General features: G+C 40.4%; 1 long non-coding RNA gene across 2 annotated transcripts in view; it reads left to right on the forward strand.

Annotated features, from left to right (window-relative positions):
• LOC140695996 (uncharacterized) overlaps nt 1-22,103 on the forward strand; it is an 80,609-nt gene that overhangs the window by 32,683 nt on the left and 25,823 nt on the right. Inside the window, exon 4 of one of the 2 annotated variants that reach the window (XR_012071902.1) lies at nt 3,132-4,129. The exons of the other annotated variant lie outside the window; for it this stretch is intronic. This is a non-coding gene — a long non-coding RNA (uncharacterized lncRNA). Of the gene's footprint in view, nt 1-3,131; nt 4,130-22,103 lie in introns of those variants that run through there. 2 annotated transcript variants of the gene reach the window in all.

Genomic DNA, 22,103 nt, shown 5'->3' on the forward strand with positions numbered 1-22,103 from the left:
TATCTTGCTGACTCTTTCCTTCTCTGAGCCAAGCAGGCTTGGGCTTTTGGAGTTTTTTTATCCATTTCTCATCTGACATTATTTCTGAGTACTTGATGGTCTTAACAATAGCACCTGCCAACTCTTTAGCCTGTCCCACCTCTGGAGGCCACCTCTCTCACCTGAAAGCCTTACCTCCTCAGTGCAAAGTCATCTCTTTTCCCCAGCTCCTGCTGGGCTTTGTTTTCATTTCTCTCCTCCGCTAGACTGTAGAAGGTATGTCTCATGTTTCGTTTGGAACAAACCTCCCCCCTACTCTTCACCTCTGCCATCACCAGCCTCATAGGAGAGTATCTCAAAGTTATCTTTAAAGCTTGGTTGACTTTAGCAGCTATTTCCTCTTTTTATGTAACCAATACATTTTATGTGCACTGTTTTCATCTTTAAAACATTCTCTAAAGCCAACTAATAAATCAAAATGTGTTGTGGTGTGAAAAGAGAAAGGATCAAACATAAAAGAGAACTGTATTCATCATCTGAGCCCATTTTGATTTTTAAATGTGTGTGTGTGTGTGTGTGTGTGTGTGTGTGTGTGTGTACAGCATAGCTGACAAGATGATTACTTTGGATTCAGACACTAAGGTTCAAATCCCAGCCACTTAGCAGCTGTGTGACCTCATTGTGCTTCTGCTTCATCTATAAGATGGGGATAATAGTAACCACCTCGTAAAGTTATTACAAAGATTTCCCAGTCTACCAGAGTTACTGGTAATACGTGTAAAGTATCTAGATCAGGAGTTGGCACTAGGAAGCACTATGAGGAGGAGGAGGAGGAGGCTCTACATGCTTGGGAAAATTGCTTTTCGTCTTTCTGGACCTCAGTTTCCTATAGTGTAAAATGAGAAGGAAAGGGGGTAAGTGTTGACAATAGTGATGGTAATACCGGACAATCTTAGAGCCCCTGACATTTTACAGAGCACTTCCATATGCAGTAGTTCACTGGGAAGTACTCATTCATATCTCGCATGCTCTTAGCCAACCTAATTGCTGGAACAGCTGACCAGTTTGCTGCAAAGTATAAATACTGGCTGTGGCTCCCGTCCTTCGTGCAGCAGCAAGCTTCAAAGTCCTCACATAGCTTATTCCTCTTCCAGCGTCTGACTGTCTGCAAAATAATTTAGGCTTGTAAAAGCCAGACTCCCAAGTGGCACTAAGAGACTAGGAAGAAAGAGACAGGGAAAGAATACAACAAAGCATTCATGTTTATTGAGCACTTGTAGTACAGGTCACTATAATGCCTATCTCATCGAGTCCTCACTACCACCGAAAGGGTAGGTTTTATTGCCCGTATTGCGGCGATAATTTCCTCATAGAGTTCAGTACCAGTGCCAAGGTCACATAGCTAACTTTCAGCCAGGATTCAAATGAAAGTCTGATGGAGCCTAAAGCTTGAGCTCGTGCTCAAGTTCCATGCAACCTCACTGAGACTTGCAATCAGTTGGGCTTGGGATGTTGGTTATCGTTTTAACTTCTCTGCTAAATCTCAAGCCCACTGAAGAGACCTGCTTCACAAAGGTCCCAAGAACATGATGAAGTAAAGGAATGTATTTTATTGTGAACAACTGGCCTAAAGATGGCGGCATCTTTCGATCACGATTGACCAAGTCGCACCCATCATGAAAGCTTTAATGCAGAAATGACACTGTATTTTGAAGGCACCCTGAGACTGCTGTACCTTAAAAGTCTACCTGGTAAGTGACCAAGACAGCTATTGAGTGATGATATTTCTTCCATATTTATAGTAGAACAGAGAACAACCACATCTAGGAATGATCACTGTATAATAAATATTGCCAGTGGATAAGCCCATGACACTTTTTTTGTCCTTGTTCTTCCTTAGTTATTTCCCACCAACACACTTCTTTGCTCCCATGAGTTGATGAGTGATAGCCTGAGGGCATGTGAGGGTGAAGTCAGCATGAAATGTCTTGCTAAAAATCTTGGGTCATTAGCTGGGACTCACTGGCCTGTTCAGAAAAAGTAGCATAAAAATGTGGGAGCAATGAAGCCATGGTCTTGAGATCCGAGAGACTTCATTGTGTTTGGCAAACTCTATTAAATTAAAATATTTGGCCTTGAATAAGCAAAATTACAATTACATGTTAAGATACATCTACATTATCTTCATTGTCATTTTAACAGATAATTGCTGACACCAGGCAGGGTACACTTTTATTGTGCACATGAGCCTCACAATAATCCTGTGAGGTAGGCCCAATTATTACACCCACATTTAATGAGGAATCTGAGGCACAGAAACGTTCTGTAACTTTCCCATTGTCATAGAGGGAAGCAATGGTAACGTAAGGATTCGTACCCCAGCAGCGTGACTCCAACGCCCACTCTTTCTCAAAGCAAGTTACTGATTAAAATGGTCAGATGTGCCCATAAACAGGGACTGTTTAGGTTAATGGTTTTCATGAGATTTCCTAATCCACCTAATTCTCTACTAAGCAGTTGGTGTGAAAAAAAAAAATGAACACAACAATTTGTATATGTTAGAAAGCCAAAGCCTTCATGACCGCACGGATATCCTCTGTGGGGTCACTTACCTGTTGGATCTCAGACTGCACCTGAGGTGGAATTACGTTGACGGTTGTGGTGTTGTTGGAGCTCCCTTGTGGTGAACACACTTAAGGGATTACATTGTATTCTCACTCGGACTTTCCCTCTGAGTGTCTGACAATGAGGCATATAGCTGCTAGAAAGGAAAGGTGAGGGGAAAACTGTCAGCCTGTGGAACAACTTGTCATTGATTTGTTTCAGGGCTTAGAGTTCACACCCTTCCCCTCCTTTTTTCCTCCACAGAGGTCCTCCTCCTTCCAGAACGTTTCTCTTCCCAAAGCTAAGGACTGATAAGAAATGAGGACAGAACGGCGGGTGCCTTGTCGTCTCAAGTGGCTTATTGGCATCGCTAAGATTTTTCAGCCTGAGTAGCACCCATTTAGCTTGTCACGCCCCCCGTAGCAATGCTCTTCTTTAGATACTTTCTCCCTGTTGACAGGGGGTGGGGTGGGGTGAGGTGGGGAATGTGCCATACATACTGTGAGTCAGGTTCAAGCTTGCTCGCTTGCTGTCTCTCCATTCTCAAGTTTAATGCAGGTCAGCCTGTGCCAGACAGGGGATGACCATTCCAGGAGCTAACTGAAGGTGGCCATGAGGTGCAACTGAAAGATGAAGGGGAAAGAGGAGCTCATGACAAGGGAGCTAGGAGAACCCACCCTGGGCAACGCTCCTGTGTGTTACAAACATCTGCCAGAGGAGCTACGATGAATGGAAGATGGCACAGCCCCAGGGGTCAGAAGGTCTGGATCCAAGTGCTATTCACCCTGCAGTCTTGGGCAAGCTCCTTCTCCTGGTGAGGCCCCAGTTGCCTCCCTGTTGGGAGAAATAAAGGGTCAGCAGAGGGTGGGGAGGAACCGAGGAGATCTTGTAGTGGCCCCTCTGCTCTAAGTCACTCTGGGGCCCTGTGTCAAATGCTGGCTGTGGGTTTATTTTTCAGAGTCTGGCCTTGCATCTCACTATAACCAGTAGCTTGTCCTGGATCCTTGAACCTCTCCCCAAGCCCAAGAGAGGTGAAGCTCTGATGTTGCCTTGGGTGTGACCCCAGTCAGGCTTATTAATAAACAACACTTCCTGTTGCTCTACAGTGAGACGCTCTGAGGAGAGCGGCAGGGGCCACACCAAGCGAAGACCTCAGCAGGGACAGAAAGAGCTCGCTCAAGCTGAGTCAGTCCGTGTTTTTTCCTGTTAAATGATTCACATGCCGAGGCAAATCGGTCTGAGATGGGCAAACTCAACTCTGCCTTTCATGAGCTTCCAAATGAGCTGGTGGTTTTTGTTTTTGTTTTTCCTATTTCACTTCTCTTCCCTGGGAAACATGATTGCAGTGTTTTCCATTTCAGGTTAAAGTACCCACCCCCTCCATTCAGTGCCCTGGGGAGGAGGGGTGAGCGTATCAAAGGAACACTGTGCTGATGCTCTTGACTTTGAATCTGTTTAAGTGGCCGTTTTAAATGTTATTCAGATTCCTTAGACTTCTTTGTGACTTTCGACTCAAGTAGGTTAAATTATAAATAAACAAAATTTCCTAACATATTGTACACAATGAAGTCTGAGCTCTTTAGAAATCAAGCTCCAGGCACGTGAAATTTCCGTGTATCTCAAAAGGCTTATTGTTGTAAACATCCTAGACTTTTTTCAATTCTTTTGAATGGGCATTCCTCCCGAAAGGTATAACATATATAACATTTTTCTTCATTAAAAAAATTTAACCTTTCCTTGTGAAAGGCATTCTGACATCCTTTTAACACTGCTAGCTCCCATTTTGTCCTCCTGTCTTAAGTGAGGTCAATTTTAGTTAAGGCCCTTCTTCCATGTTCTGCTTAATTTTCATGCATGTCCATAACTCTAATATTCTTTTATCCAAGTAATTCAGGAAGAGATGGTTTTACTATTTGGATAATTTGGGCAACAATAACATCCGCCAGTTTAAGACCCTCCAGTTACTTCTCACTGTAATTAGAATATTAGCCAAACTCCTTCCCATAACCTATAGAATTCTGTAAAGCAACCCCTGGCCAAATATGGCCAAAACCCTGCCTTTCTCTCTAAACAATCTCCCCATCATCCACTGTGGTCCACACACAGGCTTCCTCTCTGTTCCTCCAGAGGGCCCGGTTGTCTCCGGTTCGTTGCCCTTGCCATTGCTACTTCCTGAAAGATTCCTTCCTCATTTTCATCTGGCTGCCTCCTTCTCCTTATTTAGGTCTGAGATCAAATGGCACTTCCTCAGTGAAGCCATTACTGTCCCCGATACCAAGGGAGCTGTAGCCCTTTCCTGCTTTATTTTTACCCCAGCTTTTAAAGCTACTGGAATGCTTTAATTTGTTTTCTTATTTACTAGTTTTTAATCAATAGTCATTCTCTGTTAAGTCTGTTATGTCCTGCAAGAGGAGGGCCTTTATCTGTTTTGGTCACTGCTGTAACAGTTTCCAAAACAACTGCCGGCATATAGGAGGCACTCAGTAAATGCTGGTGAAGGAATAAATCCTAGCCCATATCCACACTCACTTCCATTTTTCATGGGGAGTTCTGGCTGCCTTGAGTCTTATTACACATTGTGTAATCTGGACTGAATTATCAGTTACAGTGATATCCTCAGATGGCTGTCAAAACAGTAGGAAGCTGGTAATGTCCAATGTCATTTGATCCAATTTTGGAAAGAGACACAGAGAGCTACGAATGTTAAGGATATACTAATATCGTGAGTAGGTCTTTTCAAACTTTTCCAACAAAATATATCTAATAGCTCAGAATAGTGAGTAATAATACTTAGAGGAAGATCTAAACAGGAGTATAAAGTAGCCTCAAGGACAATATATCTCTGAAGCCTCAAGATTTATTTTTAAAATCCAGATGAATTTTGCATTCTAATCCATTAGTATATATCTGGGTTTGATTTAAAATAAAAGAAATTTCCCCTCAAATATTTTGGGGGGGGAAAAAGTGCCCTCCAAGAAGACATGTCCTACTTACCCTGAAAAACAACCAAGAATCCCCAAGTACATATGGTCCAAGCTGATAATGATCCAGAAATGATTCCAGAGGAGCCTTGAAGGGAGCACAGTCCCCTCCCACCCCGTGCTGGCCCACTCACCTGTCCCCACCTTTGCCCCAGGGAGGAAGAGCTCTGGAACAAAGAGTCCTAAGTGAACCGAGAGTCCTAGGAGGTGTCATGTTTTGAGAACGATAAAAGGCTAAAAGTTCTATCTTCCTGCATCGCTGTCTTCTCAAACATCTCTTTTAAATCTTTTCACTGCTCCCTTTCTTACCATGTGCTTGGTGAGATAAGAGGTACAAACCACCCTCGCTCCTGAGAGGAGAGACCCTAGAGTGACCATATAACTCAGTCTTCTCAGGACCATCCTGGCTGTGACAGTTGTCTGGCATTAATAGTGCTCCCTTTTCACTTGTAGAATATGCAATCACTCTAAGGTACATCTTCCCTGCTCTTCCCCCCACTTAAAAGGACAAATAGGAACCAAACTAAAAGAGTCTTAGACAATATGATGTAAGTCCTTTTCCAGGCCAACATCAGGCCACTAAGGAAAAGTCCTTGTCACTCAGATCAGTTGTCCATTTCATCCGCTAAGGAAATCCCAAAAGCATTTGAGGTCCAAACTTTGGTTCACAGTAATGAAAGTTTTTGGTCTGATGTACTTCTGCAGTTAGGATCTGTAATCACTATTGATTGCTCATTGAGGCTTCAGGATCCAGGCCATCATGTGTGCCTTACAATAATAATATTTATAGGGAGAAAACAGAAGAAGCAACCAGGATGGTAAGGGTGAATTGAGTTATTTAGTAAAAGTATTTTTAAATAAAATAAAACATACTGGATGGAAAATATTCAGTCAGAGATACCACATGAATTTGAATAATCAACCCTTTCAATGATCTAGCATTTGAAGGCATGAAAGAGAAAAACATTAAACCATGAGTGTACCAAAAAAAAAAAAAATCTAGAGGAGCTAGTAATTATGGTGGCTACTGTGGGAGGCATAATAGACTGATGGTCCCAGCTGCTGCCCTGTGAAATCCATCACCACATTTGCTCTGAGGCCATGCTTTCTGTGGCTGCTCCCAGCCATGACTGAGCACCACCTGGCTGCTAAGGCAGGCCCATTCCTGGAAGATGCAGGGCTCCTCTGACAGGCAGTTTTAGCTTGAGGACTCCCAGTTAACCTTGCTGAAACTTTCTCTGAATTGAAATCTGAAGGCCTTTCTTCCTTGCCTTCCTTCCCTCTCTCCTTCACAGGGATCAGTCCTGCATTGTAGTCTGACAGCCCTCCCTGCCTCCTCCAGTTCCCACTTCATTTTCTCCCAAGAGGTTTCTTTCAGCAAATCTCTTGCATATCTAATCTCACTTTAGCACCTGATTCTCAGAGGACCTGAACTAACACAGTGATCCAAGGAGGGATCTATTTGAAGGACAGGAAGAATTAGGCTGTTTAATGTATTTAAGATAATTTGATCCAATACGAAGAGGAAGAATAATAGATATAGTGACCATAAAAGAAGTTTGATTAGATTTAAGAGGGAAGTTTCTGAGAACAGGTCATAACATAAGGGGTTGTGATGGTGAGGACCGAGGTGAGAATAGTCAGGGTCTGAAGTTATTCATTTGTAAATCTGGTGCTACGTTAAGACCAAAAAACAATTTGAGAATTTGAAGAGATTTCATTGTGTTTTGGACAACATGGATAGTTCAGTTGATATATGTGCACTGGAACCCTTTTAAAATAACTCTGCTTTTGGCAGGGGGTGCTTTGGAGTGTCTTGCAGTGTTTGTGATGACAAGGTTTTGCATAATTAGAAAACATAAATTAGAAAGTTAATTCTTTGCAAGAGATAATAAATTTTTTCAGCTCATAGGAATGCATTTATTGTAAAAAGCAATAGCTTATTTTTCATATTCCTTCATATATGGAACTTTGTGTCCTCAGTGAGATGTGGTAATGTCTGTAGAACTGAATTGAAAAATTGTTTGGCGTACACCCTTACATTTAAACCTAACATACATCGTGTGAGGTTAGGAGGGCAGGTAGCATTAAAACTCACTTTTACCAAAGAGATAATGGAGACTTGGGGAGTATAAATAGCTAACACGTGGTAAAGTTCATCCCAGAAACCAGGCTGTAGTAGACAGAATTTCTGGGAGTGACTCCTAAGATTTCGCACCCTAACCCCTACAATGTGTGGATGGGATGAGACGTAACTCATTCCCATGATTGCACTGTGTTATATGGCACGGGTGACCTTTAAAAAAGATTATCCCAGTGGATCTAATCTAGTCACATGCACCCTTAAAAGCCTCTCCTGCTGGTGGTAGAAGAGAAATCAGAGAGAGATGGCAAAAGGGGAAGTCAGAGAGATTCAAAGCAAGAGAAGGATTCAGTGTGCTGTGGCTGGCTTGAAGACAGAAAAGCCCACGAGGAAGATATGAGAAGATAAATTCTGCCTACAACCAGCGAGCTTAGAAGAGGATCTAAGCTCTAGATGAGAACTGCAGCCCCAGCTGATACCGTGATTTTGACCTTGTGAGGCTCTAAGTAGAGAACCTGCCTAAGCCACATTGTGCCCAGACTTACAGCCCACAAGAACTGTGCGATAATAAATGGGCATTATTTTAAGCAACTTTTAAGTCTGTAGTGATTTGTTACACAACAGAAAACTAATACATGAGTTTTGTAATTCCCATATTTTCTATCACCCTTACTCTTAACCAACGCCACTAGAAATAAATTGTAGTAAACTGGAGAAGTGCAGTACTAACCTTCTAGTTTTGCAAATTTAATTTTGATTAGAATTTTAGCTTTCTTAGATTTATTTTAGGCCTGTCCTCATGTCCTTGGGTTTTGAGCCTATGGGCTTGAACTCATTTTCAGGAAGACAGAATATCCATTTCCTCATGTTGATTGTTTATTTGAAAATATTCCAGGTTGATTATAAATAAAATAATCCAAAAAATTTATTATGGGTTAAATTTGCTGTCATAGTTTGGGAACATTGTTAATTCTCTTCAGTGAAAATATTGTGGGGATTGTTTCAACAAGTATAGTGAAGAACTATTATTTCATCTGTCCAGTGTACCTCCTTCTGTAAACTTTACTCCCACTCTTTTGGAAGTGCTCTTCCCCCAGTCAAACCAAGTGGTTCTGAGAAAATGTGCATGTTCATACATAACCCCATGCTCCTCCCCTAGAGAACAGTAAATTGGTTTAGAAATGGACAAAATCTTCCAGCTAAGGCAACAAAATCTCCCTCCTCTGTTAATTTTTAACTTTTCATCAGAGAAAGTGCAAGTTGATCCATCACCCATTGTAGAAGTTGTGGGATGTAGAACTCAGGAAGTACCCATGGCAGTGTTTCTTGCCATGTGGAAGAAGCCATCCTCCAGTGACAGAGAAGGGAGCCAGCGCAGAGAGAGAAGCAGAAGCAGGGGCTGGAGAGAGAGTCCCCTGTGGTGCTTGACCAGTTGTTTCAGTTTTTTCTGGAAGTCCCATCTCCATCCCTGAAGTTCCCATGGTTTGATTGTTCAGTTTTTCATGACATTCTGTGAATCAGCCTTTTCTCTTTACCTAAACGATTTCAAGGTGGTCCAGTAATCTGTAACCAAGAGACATGTGACTCATACAATGGGGAAAGTTCATTTCATTTTCCCTTGAAAATATTTATGACTGTGTAGTGGTAAAAAGTTCTAGCAAAGAAACTCATTCAAATGTCTCCAGGACACTGATGATTCAGAAGGGCTTACATTTTGATTCCTTTCAGGTCACCAACTGCCACACTCACTTGGTGGTTCTTTGGTTGGTTGGTTTGGTTTTTCTCTCTCGGTTGTTTTTGCTCACCACAACATACTCCTTCCTAAAAGCTTTGCATGCATAAAAAAGTTTTAATTTATTACTGCTCTCTTGATTATAGATCACTATTGATAGGTAGAGCTGTAGTTTATTCATTGTTACTGCTGAATAATATTACATCAGGTGATTCTGCTGCAGTAATTTATTCTACTGTTGGTGGATATTTGGGTTGTTTTCATTTTATTTATTTCTTGGTGTTAGGAACAACGTAGCCTTGAATATTCTTATACATGCCTGATGTAAGTATCTGCGTACACACTGTATTCTGTCAGTGTCACATCATAAACATTTTTGGGCACATGTCTCACTTGTGTAGTATATCTACTTTTGAATATTTTTTATTGAAGCTGAACTAAATGTTTACAAGTGTTATATATTGCTAAAGAGCCTTAACAGGCTGAGAGAGAGAGAGAGAGAGAGATTCGACTGTAAAAACCTGTTTTTCTTTTCACTTCTATTCATATTCTTAAGGAAAAAATACTAGAATAATTTTATGTCAAATGTTTTTATATTTTGTTATAACTATTTTGTTATATAATATATAATATTACATTATATATAATATTATATTATATATAATATTATATATAATATATATAATATAAATATTTTGTTGTAATATAACTCAGAGTTTTTATATTTTGGCATCTGATCACTTATAAGGAAGAGATAAGGGTGCCAAGTATAATCTTATTCACTTATAATTGGTTAATGTTTCACAAATGGAATCATAACATGTGCTTTAGATTATAAAGAAATAACGAAAGGCTTTAGTTAAACTGATCTTTGTTGAATCCTTGCTCTTTGGACAAGTTATTTTAAATTTTCCAAGGCCTCTTCTCCAAATGGGGATCCACAGAGTGCTGTGGCTATGAACGTGGGCTCACCACTCTGACCTTAAATGAGTTGTCTGGTGATTCCAGGCGTTGGCCTTCTAGTGCATCTTAAGATAGACACTCAGACAGACCAACACACACACTAACATACATACATGTGTATGTAGATACTTATGCCAGGCACGTGTAAGAATATTCAAGGCTACGTTATTCCTAACACCAAGAAACAAATCAAATGAAAACAACCCGAATATCCACCAACTGTTGAATAAGTTACTGCAGCATAATCACCTGATGTAATACTATTCAGCAGTAACAATGAATGAACTACAGCCCTACCTATCAATAGTGATCAATCTCAAAATAAGATATTGAGAAACTGGTAAATTCTAGAATAATTCATTCTTGAGGATTCCGTTTCCATCAAGTTCAAAAACAAGTACAACTATACCATGTGTTATCTAGGGATACAAACAGAGGTGGCGAAACTAAAAACTAAACAACAAGGTAGTGGTTTACACAAAATTTAGGATAGTGGTTACTCCTAGAGGTAAGAGGGGGACATGAGAGAGCACACAGGGACAGAGCTGTATTTCTTAAACAGAGGAGTATGTATAGGGTGTCCACTTTCTCATTCTTCTGCCAACTGTATATTTCATGCACTTATGGTCATTTTAAAGCAAAAATAGTAATTATAAAAACTACCTACCACACTCTAAGAGAACTAAATAAAATTATAGCTGTTTAGCAACAGTGTCTAGCATATAGTAAGCTCTCAATAAGTGATAGGAGCCATAGTGATGATGTTATGACATGGAGATAGTTATACCACTTAGAAGAAGAAAATGCCAAAAAGCATGTCTTCCAAGATGCCTGAAAAATCTATGTTAGAACCACAGTCCTACTAGAGAATGAAACTTATGGCTTTTAACCTTCACTAATCCGAGAGAGAGTACCAGAGAGAGTCCTAGGTTCCCAGCCATAGATGAGAATTCTGCATGATTAAATGTCAGGCCAATAGTGATGAATATGAGGTGTTTAGTTTCCTGATTTCAAAGAATTAAGCCCAACCTTTAAAGAAAAAATGATTAATATCTGCCTCTTAGTAGGGGATCAAGTATCGACTTTAAGCTTTTCTAACTAGTGTCTGATCGCAGAATAATAGAATCACAGAATTAGTAAAGCACCTTGACCATCATCTCATATAATTATTTCTTTTAAAGCTGAAGAAGCTATAGCTCAGGGAGGTTAGTTGACTTCAAGGTCAACAATGAGTTTTGAGACACAATCAGAGCTAGAACACAAGTTAGGTTGGAAGCTGCAGAAAATGTACTACTGTTGGTGTTCACTAGGCCAAATAGAAGAGAAGATGGGAGTAGGATGGGAGTAGAAGGGAAAGTGAGTGAGATCGGAAGCACCCAGCTCCTTTCAAAGGAGCTTTGGAACTAGAATTCACTGAAGGTTCCCTGGCATACAGGCCTGACACACCACTTGCTGGGTAACACCTCTGAATGAACTCCTTTCAGGCCTGATTCCTGGGAAGAAGACAGACTCAGTTCATTCTAATAGCAGATATTATCTCATATGCAATTTCAGAGGACTCTGACACCCTCTGTCTCACCCTTATCTCCATCACCTGCAACTAATCCACTTGATGGGTGTATAGAGTATTTGCTCTTACTTAATTATCCTCAAATCGTGTTTATCCCTAGCCAATCATCTATCAAAAGCTAACTTTGTAATTATTTTCTTCAATAAGAACTCACAGGAAGCCTATTAAGGATAAAGGCTCTGTTCTGGACCCTACGAAATTGATGAAAGTGTTTAACCAAACTCCATTTTCCTTGTCCATTCAGGGGAGATGGTGATTTATTCTAAAGAAAAATAGACCAACTAGAAGTAACTCTGTACAGAGTAATCCACCCAACCTTTATATCACAAGGACAATTAAATAAAAGCCCATAAAGAACCTTTGCTTGCATCAGGACCTTATCAGCTTGAGCCAGCTGATAGGGAAAGTAGGTCTTATGGTTGAACTCTTGAACCAGGAAAGGATCAGTCCAAAGTTTCTGTCAGGTGACGTGACCTACAAAACTATTCCCATTCCTTGGCTTATCTTTATGACTGACAAATGATTGCCTCTTATTTGCTCTATATGCTTGGAAAATGTGGTTAAATTGCTGAAGCTATCCCAAGCAAGAGATTTCCTTCTGGGGAAAAAAAAAGAAAAATAATCCCCTAAATGCAAGGTTTAATTAATGGAAAAGAGGCTTAGATTATTAAACAGAGCTTTCCACCACCCACCCCACCTCCCCCCCCCCCGCAATGTTTGGTGGTTTGGGAGCTTTTTTTTAACAAGCAAAAAGACCTCTAAACAGAAACCAGACCTTTCGCTAACTTTTGTATTCTAATTTGTTGCCATTCTATGGTGCTTGTAATAGCCCGTAACAAGAAAGTATGACCTCATCAGTTGTTTACTCACTGCTGTTCACCAATTTTATACGTTTCATTGGAAAGTCCCATTTAGGGGAAATTTCTAAGTCATAAAAGAGCTCTTTTTTTGTTCTTTATAAATGAAAAAGTTGAATTGTAATCCAGGTACAGTGGATGATTTCTCTAAAGGGATAATTCAGTGGGCAGAGCCCAGTTTAAGCCTCCCTGATTATTAAGGGAAGCTGGGTTTGAGATCTTTAAGCAGGACTGTGACCAAACAGTGTGACCATCCAGTGGCCTTATGCACTGGCATAGCTTCTAACTTCAGAGATGGACAGTGAAAGGCAGAGTTAATAACTGCCTATTGACTGACCAAGCAATGTGCATAGACAAGTGTTCAAACAATGAGAATACTCTCTCCTCAAGAGACTTACTGTCTGAAACATTGAGTTAAATGGAGCACCCACTGTATCTAAAGACACCAATCAGTGGACAAAAACTGTTCAATCAAACGCCAACCTCCATAGTTCATTGGGAGGGCAGTAATTTTAGCATCAGAATAAAGTTACTTTTCAGAAATTAACCCTCTTATGAAGGAAACAGAGAAAGAAAAAGAAGACATAAACAAGTAAATATATCTCTCAGACAAGATCATGGCATTTTTTTTAATCTCAGAAATTATTCCAAATTAAAGAAAATAACTTGAAAAGACAAATATTTTCATAGTCAGGAACACTAGGTTTGGAGCATTGTCTGTTGGTTTCTTCACCTGTTTTAATTCAGTTTTTCATCAAGGGCCAGTTTATTTCTCAGACCTTGACCAGCAATAGATTAAAGTCCTTACTCAGAGATATGGAATGCCTTATCTAATGACACATATTCTTTCTCTGTCCTTCAAAGCACATATTGCCCCCTCAAAGGAAATTCACTTGACACTAAATGACACAGCCCATAAGTACCTCATATGGAGATCCCCCTGGCTTCCTGAAGACCACATCACAGCACCAGTCAGCATCCTTTGTAAGAACCAGCAGATTCCATGTGTAGTTACAGTGCTGGGTAGAGGAAGTAAGAACAGGAGAAAGCAGCCTTAGGTCATCCTCCCAAGGCCCCTGATGTGGAAGGAACAATTACCTAGTACACACAAACGATCATTGTAATCCCCAGTACAAGGGCTTGGGGTGTGGGAAAGGAAGCTCGGCGTGGAATTTGAAAGCTAGAATTGCAAGGTGAGAGATCTAAGAGCTTCAAGAGGAGTCTGTTTTGTTTGTTTTCAGTCTAGACTGAGGGTACAAGGACTTAGGAAATATGCTTTAGGTTAGAAGACACCGGGGGGGGGGGGGGGCGGGTTGTTTTCTTTCTCCGCTTAGAGCCCTAAGCAATAATGTACATGTCAGTGCCTGCACTCAGAGCTGACTAATGACGACAGAAATTCCCTCTCTTTCTTTCTACATCCAATCAAAAATCAAGACTGCCACTACCTTCTTAGGACGTCCTCCATGACTTGTATTTCCCATACTACTGAGTTCTTCAATATTCCAGATGTCTCAGTATTTCTCACCTGGATTAGATCAGTCATCTCAATAACTGCTCTCCCCACTAACAGTCCCTGATCTGTTTTCCACACTGCTTTCTAAGGAGTAGTTTTGGCCATAGGATTGCCCAGTTTAAAAAACTTTAGTTGCTTCCAATAGTCTTCGGGTTAAAATCCAAGCTATCCTAGTACAGACTCTGATAACTCAGTCACCTTGGTTCATATCCTGTCTTTGTCACTTACCAACTTAGGAAAGTTTCTTAACCTCTTTGATCCTGAATTTCCTCATCTCTCAAATGGGATAACGATAGTCCTTCTTCATAGGTTTGTTGTGAAGATTCAATGAGATACTTCTTTTAAAAACCTTAGCACTGTGACTAGTTTTCAGTAACTTTTGGCTATTATTACTATTATGATTTCACCAACTCACTATTAGCTACGAAAGCCCTCCCACAATTTGACCCCTTCTCCCTCTCCAAGTATCTGTCTTGCTACTATCCCATCAGTAATCACAGGTCTTAGGGACTACCTACTCTGTGCCAGTCCCTGGTGCCAAAGGATTTATATGTATTCTTTGACCATTAGCAATCCTATTAGATCAGTACTAGCATCCTCATTTTACAGGTAAGAAAACTGAGGCTCAAAAATTTAAGCAACTTGGCCAAAGTAACCCAGCTAATAAGTGGTGGAGCCCATAGTTGAAATCAAGTCCATTATACACCAAAACTGTTTTTTTTTATGACAACACTATGCCGCCTTTACCCTATTTTATTTCCCAAAACAGCCACAACAGTATTTCTGGCCCTGTGTGTTTTTCCAGAACCTTGCCACTTCTCCATTAAGAGGTAGCATCTATGTCCCCTCCCCTTGAACCTGGGCAGGACCTTTTGACTGCCTCACCTAATTGAGTCTGGCACCAGTCAGGCTACATGACTTCTGAGGCTAGGTCATAAAAGGCAACGTTTCTTCTGTCTGGCAGTCTCTTTTGGAGCATGAAAAAACCTTTGGAGTCCTTAGCTTCCATGTAAGTTCAGCTCCCTGAAGCTGCCATGCCTGAGAGACCACATGAAGAGATCACATAAAGATAGAAATGCATCAGGAGCCCCAGTTGCCTAGCCATACTTCAAGCAGCCCCAGCAGACACTGCATAGGCTAGAGAGGAGCTGCCCTACCAAGCCCTGACCAAATTACAGATTTGTGAGTTAAAGAAATGATCATGATTACTTAAGCCACTAAGTTTTGGAATGCTTTGTTATGCACCAGTAGAAAACCAGATCACCCACAGAAACCTCCAGTACTATTTAAATCACTTTCATTTCCCCTGACAACACACCTTCCATGGCCTTCAAATATGCAGCTGTCTCTGCCTGCAAATCACCACCAGCCCATGGTACCCCAGCCAGCACACTCATACCCTCATTTAGAGAGTAAATTTGCTTTCAAGAGTCATTGTAGATAGTTTTTGTTGTAGTTTTAGTCATCTTTAGTCACTATTGTAATTTTCATCATCTTTCCTCAAATCTGGAAGTGGGTTGGTAAGGACCTAAACTTCAAATCAAAATGTCTAGGCTTAATTTTTTTTTTTTTTTTTTTTTTTTTTTGTTCACTGCTTCCAGGCTGTGGGACTTAATCTCGTCAACCTCTGTTCCTCCAAAAGGGAGTTATAGCCAAACTCCTATCTTGTATTGTAGAGGTTCATTTACAGCTCTGGGCAAAGTTCCTGGCATTTAATAAGAGTTCAATACATGTTGCTATTATAAGAGCACTAATTATATTGCACTGCAATTATCTCTTTCTTCCTCTGTTTCCTCTTCTGAACAAGAACAGTATATCTTCATGCTTGGTACCTAGGATATACAAAAAAACATTTTTGTTAATTGAATAAATGAATGAATGAACCAAGAATCAAATGGATGAATGAGTGAATGGGTATGTATAATTTAGCCTCCCTTCAACTCTTTTTGTCCAGCATGTAGGAGGGGGAAGATGATAGAGATTTCCTGTTCTAGGAGAAGTAGTCCGAGTGCTGGCCATTTGCTTTCATGTCAGGTCCAATTCTTCTCTCTTTTCCTAGTGGTACTGTGGTACCACAGCCATGCAGGGAGCATCCTCACTTGGCCAAGTGAACCCTTTTACACCTGACAATCCAAACCAGATGGCAGAACTGTAAGGAAAGCCAGCGCCAAAATCTCAGATGGCCTCCAACTACGGATTCCCTTCCCTCTCCTGTTTTACAGCGTGCCATCAAGGTACCTGACCTTGCCAAGTAAAACCTGTTAATCTTTTACAATGTCAGTCCTTTTTATGGACTCGACGATACGGCAATGCCATATGGTGGCAGTTCAGTAGAAGGGACCCTGCTTCCACCTGACCAGCAGGATAGTGCTGCACTACGCAAATAATTTACCTCTTGCCTCAAGCTTGGTGTCTCCCCACTGATTTCTGCTCAACAGAGAGAAATTACCTAACAACAACACAAACTTGATTAATACGATGAGAAGAGATATTGTACACTTAATTTTCATTTTCACCATAGGATTTACATACATACATTTTTAGACATAAAATTCACATTATAACAGCTAACAACCTATAGATATGTTGGCTGAGTTCCAATAGCTGCCATTAGAACTCAGTGATATTCCAGGATATCAATGTCATTCCACTGCATCTCAGTTTTAATATCCAGAAAACCCCAAAGCTTCAGTGAGTCCTTCAATATGCCCTCTTGCCTCAGCATAAAAGGAAAAGCTTAAATATTTTTTTAAGTGAGTAAAATCCAAGGTGCTGGCTGTCTATAGTCTGAAAATGCTTTAAAAGCAAATGTGGAATTTATCTTGTTGTTATTGTAGATTCTATGCTTCTTACAAGTTTAATCATTCTGCATTCTTTCTCTGGAAGGAGCTATTTGAAGGCTGCAGAATGCTGAGGGTTAGAAAGATTTCTGAGGCGTGGCACCGCCTTCTCTGATTGGGCAGCACATCTCGAACGATGTGGGACTTTTGCCGTTGACTCACCAGAGGGCAGCAGCTTTGCAGCTTGATGTCAGCAGGCAAGAATGTCACTTTCCCTGCCAGCCGCTCCCCCCAACCCCGAGCAGTAGCCCAGAATTAAGCAAAGCTGTTTGGGTTAGCCTCTGACCAGCCTCCAGGCTGGGCTTCTCGCTGCCCTGGCGACCATGCTCCAGCAAAGAAAATCCCACCAGATCTCTGCAGGGGAACGCGAAACTCTTCCAGCTATGTGTCTCTGGGGATACCAATATAATCGCCCAATTAAGGTTTGGATTTTGGGGGAACTGAGTATGGATTTCTAGGCACCGTTCCTCACTACACATACACACACATACCTTCTCTAGAAGGAAAACACCAGAATGCAGAAAGAAATCTGTAAACAGGCACTAGAAAAATTTCTAGATTCTAAATGGATTGTGTGCTGTTTGGACTCCTGGTAACTGATCTGCCTCAATTTCCCACACGTTTCTGACTGTTCCAACTAAGCCTCAGATGAGAGCTAGAACTATCCTTGAGGCCCCTTCTACCCTAACCGTCCGTGATCCCATGAAATTAGACTACTAGGAGCTTTCTGAGGGGATCGGCTTCCTGGTGCTCGTGAGACGTGGCAGAGCTGCTCGGCCGGCAGTAGCTTGTCCTAGCTCTGTGAGTACCTATTTTCGCTTACTACCTAGTTTCACATCGCCTCTGCCACCATCTTTCCATTTAGCAGAAAAGAGTCTTAGCTGTAAGTTCATTAAAATGTTCATATTTGTTGCACCTTTTAGATGATTCTTGTAGTTTTAGGCAACTGCAAGCTCACACAGCTGGTAGATTATATACCCAGTTAAGATAATCATTGCCCAAGGTCAAGCAACCAATTAAACCAGTATAGGTAAACCCAGGTGCAATTGATGAATCACAGACACTTAGTGTACCCTAATTCAACTTGCCAAAGTGTGGGGACCCCAGAGTTTAAGGCTGTCTGATTCCTTTGGTACACTAAGATCTGAGGCAAAAATGCTGTCCACATTCTTGTCCTCACTTTATTTCTTTATCCTGATAGATGGTACCAGCCTCAACTCCCTGTTCTGTTTGACTGTCTACCAGGATTCTCCAGTTTGGTTACTCTAGTGGGCTAAATTGTGATCCCTAAAAAGATACGCTCATGTCTTAATCCCCAGAACGTGGGGGTATGAGCTTATTTGGAAAAAGTTATGATCTGGAGATGAGATCATCCTGGGTGATCCAGGTGGACCCTAAATCCGATGACAACTATCCTTATAAGAAACATACGGAGGAAGAACACAGGGAGAAGAGGACAGAGCCCTGTAGAGATGGAGGCACAAGTGGAGTGATGCAGCCACACGCCAAGAAACTCCTGGAGCCACCAGAAGCTGGAAGAGGCGAGGAACGGATTCTCCTCTAGGGCCTCTGCTGGGAGCACAGCCCCTGCCAACCTTTTGATTTCAGACTTCCTGCCTCCAGAACCGTAACTATTTTTCTGTTGTTTGAAAGGAACCAAGTTTGTGGTCGTTTTTTACAGCAGCCATAGAAAACAAATACATTTACAAACTTGAATGCCTTACAGAAATCACACAGGTAATGAAAGGAGCAAGCAGTCTAGGTAGGGAAGTTCTGGTTTTAACATCCACATGGTTTTTCATTACTAACGGGTTTTTTTCTCAAAGCAGGGAAACAACAGAAAGTGAAAGTGGTCTAAAGCTAAAGTGAGAACAAACGTCCTAGCCAAAAGAAGTGCCTGTTACTCAGACCCATCTAATTATTGCCATGGGAAAACGTGAGCCCAGAATGGCCAGATCCTCCCATTTTTATTGGATTTTTATTTTCAATCTCCTGAATTTTAAGGGTTGGTTCAAAAGTCAAACAGGCAAACTGCACTGTGGGCCCAACCAAAGACGTTTGAGGTCTGAATTTTGACCGCAAGTGACTAGTTGCTGCCTCTGGAGCCAGTTGACCCTTCTAACAGTATTTAAGGGATGTGCCACAGACCACTCATAGCAGAACCAAGAAGAGGACCTTTTTGCCTCCTACTTAGACTGGTCTGCCAGTCCAGGCCACTTACATTCAAAATCTCTCCCACCTTTGGTGTAGGCAGAGAGAAATATTTGGACCCTGGACTATTTAGAATCTACAGGGATGTGTGTGTGTATGAGTGAGCGTGTCTCTGTGTGTGTGTGTGTGTGTGTGTGTGTGTGTGTGTGAAGAGTATTGGGTAGAGACTGCAATGCAATGTGTGATTACTTTAGAAGGAAAAATAAAAGAAACAATTTTTCACAGGGGAGAATTAAAAATCAAAAGTCATTTTTCTATGCTTATTTTATCACAGAGCATTAAAATATATTTTACTAAAAGGATTGGTATTTAGGTCAGATAAAACAGAAGATATAAAACTGAGATAGAACTTACTTTTGAGATGGGCTCTGTATGTAGTTTATTAAAGGTTGCTACTTCTGTAATCATTTATCACATCTCTAGAGCTACCTACTTCCTAATTCCAGACTGCAAGTGTCCTTTGGAACACTACACAGTAATACATAGCTCAACTACATTGAATTTTTCAGTCTGTCTATGGAGGTGATTAGGAAGATAGTTATGAGCTTTGGCAGTGCTACAAAAATGAAAGTAATACAAAAATTTCTATTGTAATTCTTGTTGAGTCTGCCGTGAGAAAAGAAAGTTGTGCTCAGTTTTCATAAATGATTCCTGTGTTCTTATGGAAATACTCTGAAAATAAGTAGGGGAAATTTTTGAAGGATCCCTCTAAAAGGAATAAGAGTTTGAAAGATTTTAAGGAGCAGAGAGAGAAATGAGTCTCCTTAGTAGTGGACAAGGGTCCTTAGTGAAATTAAAGTTAAGGATACAAAGAACTCTAACAACTCAATAAGAAAACGACAACCCAGTTTTAAAATGAGCAAAAGATTTAAATAGACATTTCACAAAAGAAGGTATGTAAATTGCTTATAAGCATGTGAAAATCTCAGCATCATTAATCATTAGGTAAATGCAAGTCCAACCCATATTGAGGTACCACTTCACACCCACTAGGATCATGTCTATCAAAAAGACAGGCAATGACAAGTATTGACAAGGGTTTGAAGAACTTGGAACTCTCACACGTTGTTGGTGAGGATGTAAAATGATACAGCCACTTTGGAAAACAGTTTGACAGTTTCTTAGAGGTTAAATATTAATTTTCTATTCAACATAGCAAATCTACTGCTAGGTGTCTGCCCAAGAAAAATGAAACAATATTTTCACAACAATACTTGAATGTGAGCATTCAAAGCAGCTTTATTAGTAACAGCCAAGGAGTGGAAACAACAAAAATGTCCATCTGCTGGTGAATGGATAAACTAAATGTGATATAGCCATATGATAGCATGTTATTCAGCCATGAAAAAGAATGAAGCACATCTGACATATGTGATAACACTTATAAACCTAAAAAACACTATACTAAGTGAAAAAAGCCAGACACAGAACTCCGCATATTATATTGTTCCATTTATATGAAATGTGCAAAAGAGGTAAAGCCATAAAAACAGATATTAGTGGTTGCCTAGAGCTGAGGTGGGAATGAGGATTAACTAAATAGGTATAGGGATGAAAATGTTCTAAAACTATTGTAGGGGGCGGAGGATACAGCTCAAGTGGTGGAGCACATGCTTAGAATACACAAGGTCTTGGGGTCAATCCCCAGTACCTCCTCTAAAAATAAAATAAATAAGTAAACCTAATTACCTCCCCCCTAAAAATTTTTAAAAGTAATAAAGAAAAATAAAACTACTGTGGAAATGGTTACACAACCTCAGTAAGTTTCTCAGAAGTCATTGGATTATGCACTTAAAATGGATAAATTCATGGTATGTAAGTTATACATCAATAAAGTTGTTTAAAAAATTAGAGAATCATTAGAAGAATGAAACATGATGCATAAGACATTCTCTCTCCTTTATCTCATAACCAATCTTGTCAACATACTCATCAAGTGTTTCTATCAAGTTCTTCCTTTTTTTTATAAAATATTTCATGTGCATAATACATAGTTCAGAATGCATATACAAAATAGAACACAGTGGAATTTTTTTCTTCTGCTGTTCCTCCTCAGCCACCTAATGCCCCTCCCTCAAAGCAATCAGTGTTATCAATTTATTGTGTATCCTTCTAGAGACATTTTATGCATCTCCAGAAATATATGTGTGTTTGTATTCTACCCCCAACACACACACTCACACACACACACACCCCTTTTATTCCACTTGCAGTGTTCTGCACATTTCTGTTTTTTGCTTAATAATCAACAATATATAAGAATCTAAATACCACTCAAATCTTTTCCCTCTTTACTATTCCACTGCGAGGAAACTGGTTAGGACCCTCAGTACCTCTTGGCTGGACCATTGTATTTTATCTAATTTGAGATTCCATCAATTAGGAGGACCATTAAGAGAAAAAATAATGCTGCCAATTAAATTTTGACATACCACTGACTTTAAGATGTATCCCAACTTCAGAAAACGTACATATATATATTTTAAAAATACACATATATGCATATAGAAACAATAAAATATGGTATAACATCCTCCCAACCAGTTCTCCAACAGCACTCCTGGCTCCCTTTCAATTCTTAGTCTCCTGCCAGAGTACTTTTTCTAAGCTCTAGGTATAATCTTTTCATTCCTTTATGAAAGGTCCTTTATGGTCTCCCACTGCTACAGGATGAAGGAACAGGATGAAGTTCAAATAACTTAGTATGACTTACAAGACCCTTCCCTTTTCTGGCCTCATTCCTCCCCACTACCCTGTGCTCTAGACATGC

Source organism: Vicugna pacos, chromosome 4 (assembly GCF_048564905.1).
Source record: "Vicugna pacos chromosome 4, VicPac4, whole genome shotgun sequence".
In the NCBI taxonomy this organism is placed as follows: domain Eukaryota; kingdom Metazoa; phylum Chordata; class Mammalia; order Artiodactyla; family Camelidae; genus Vicugna; species Vicugna pacos.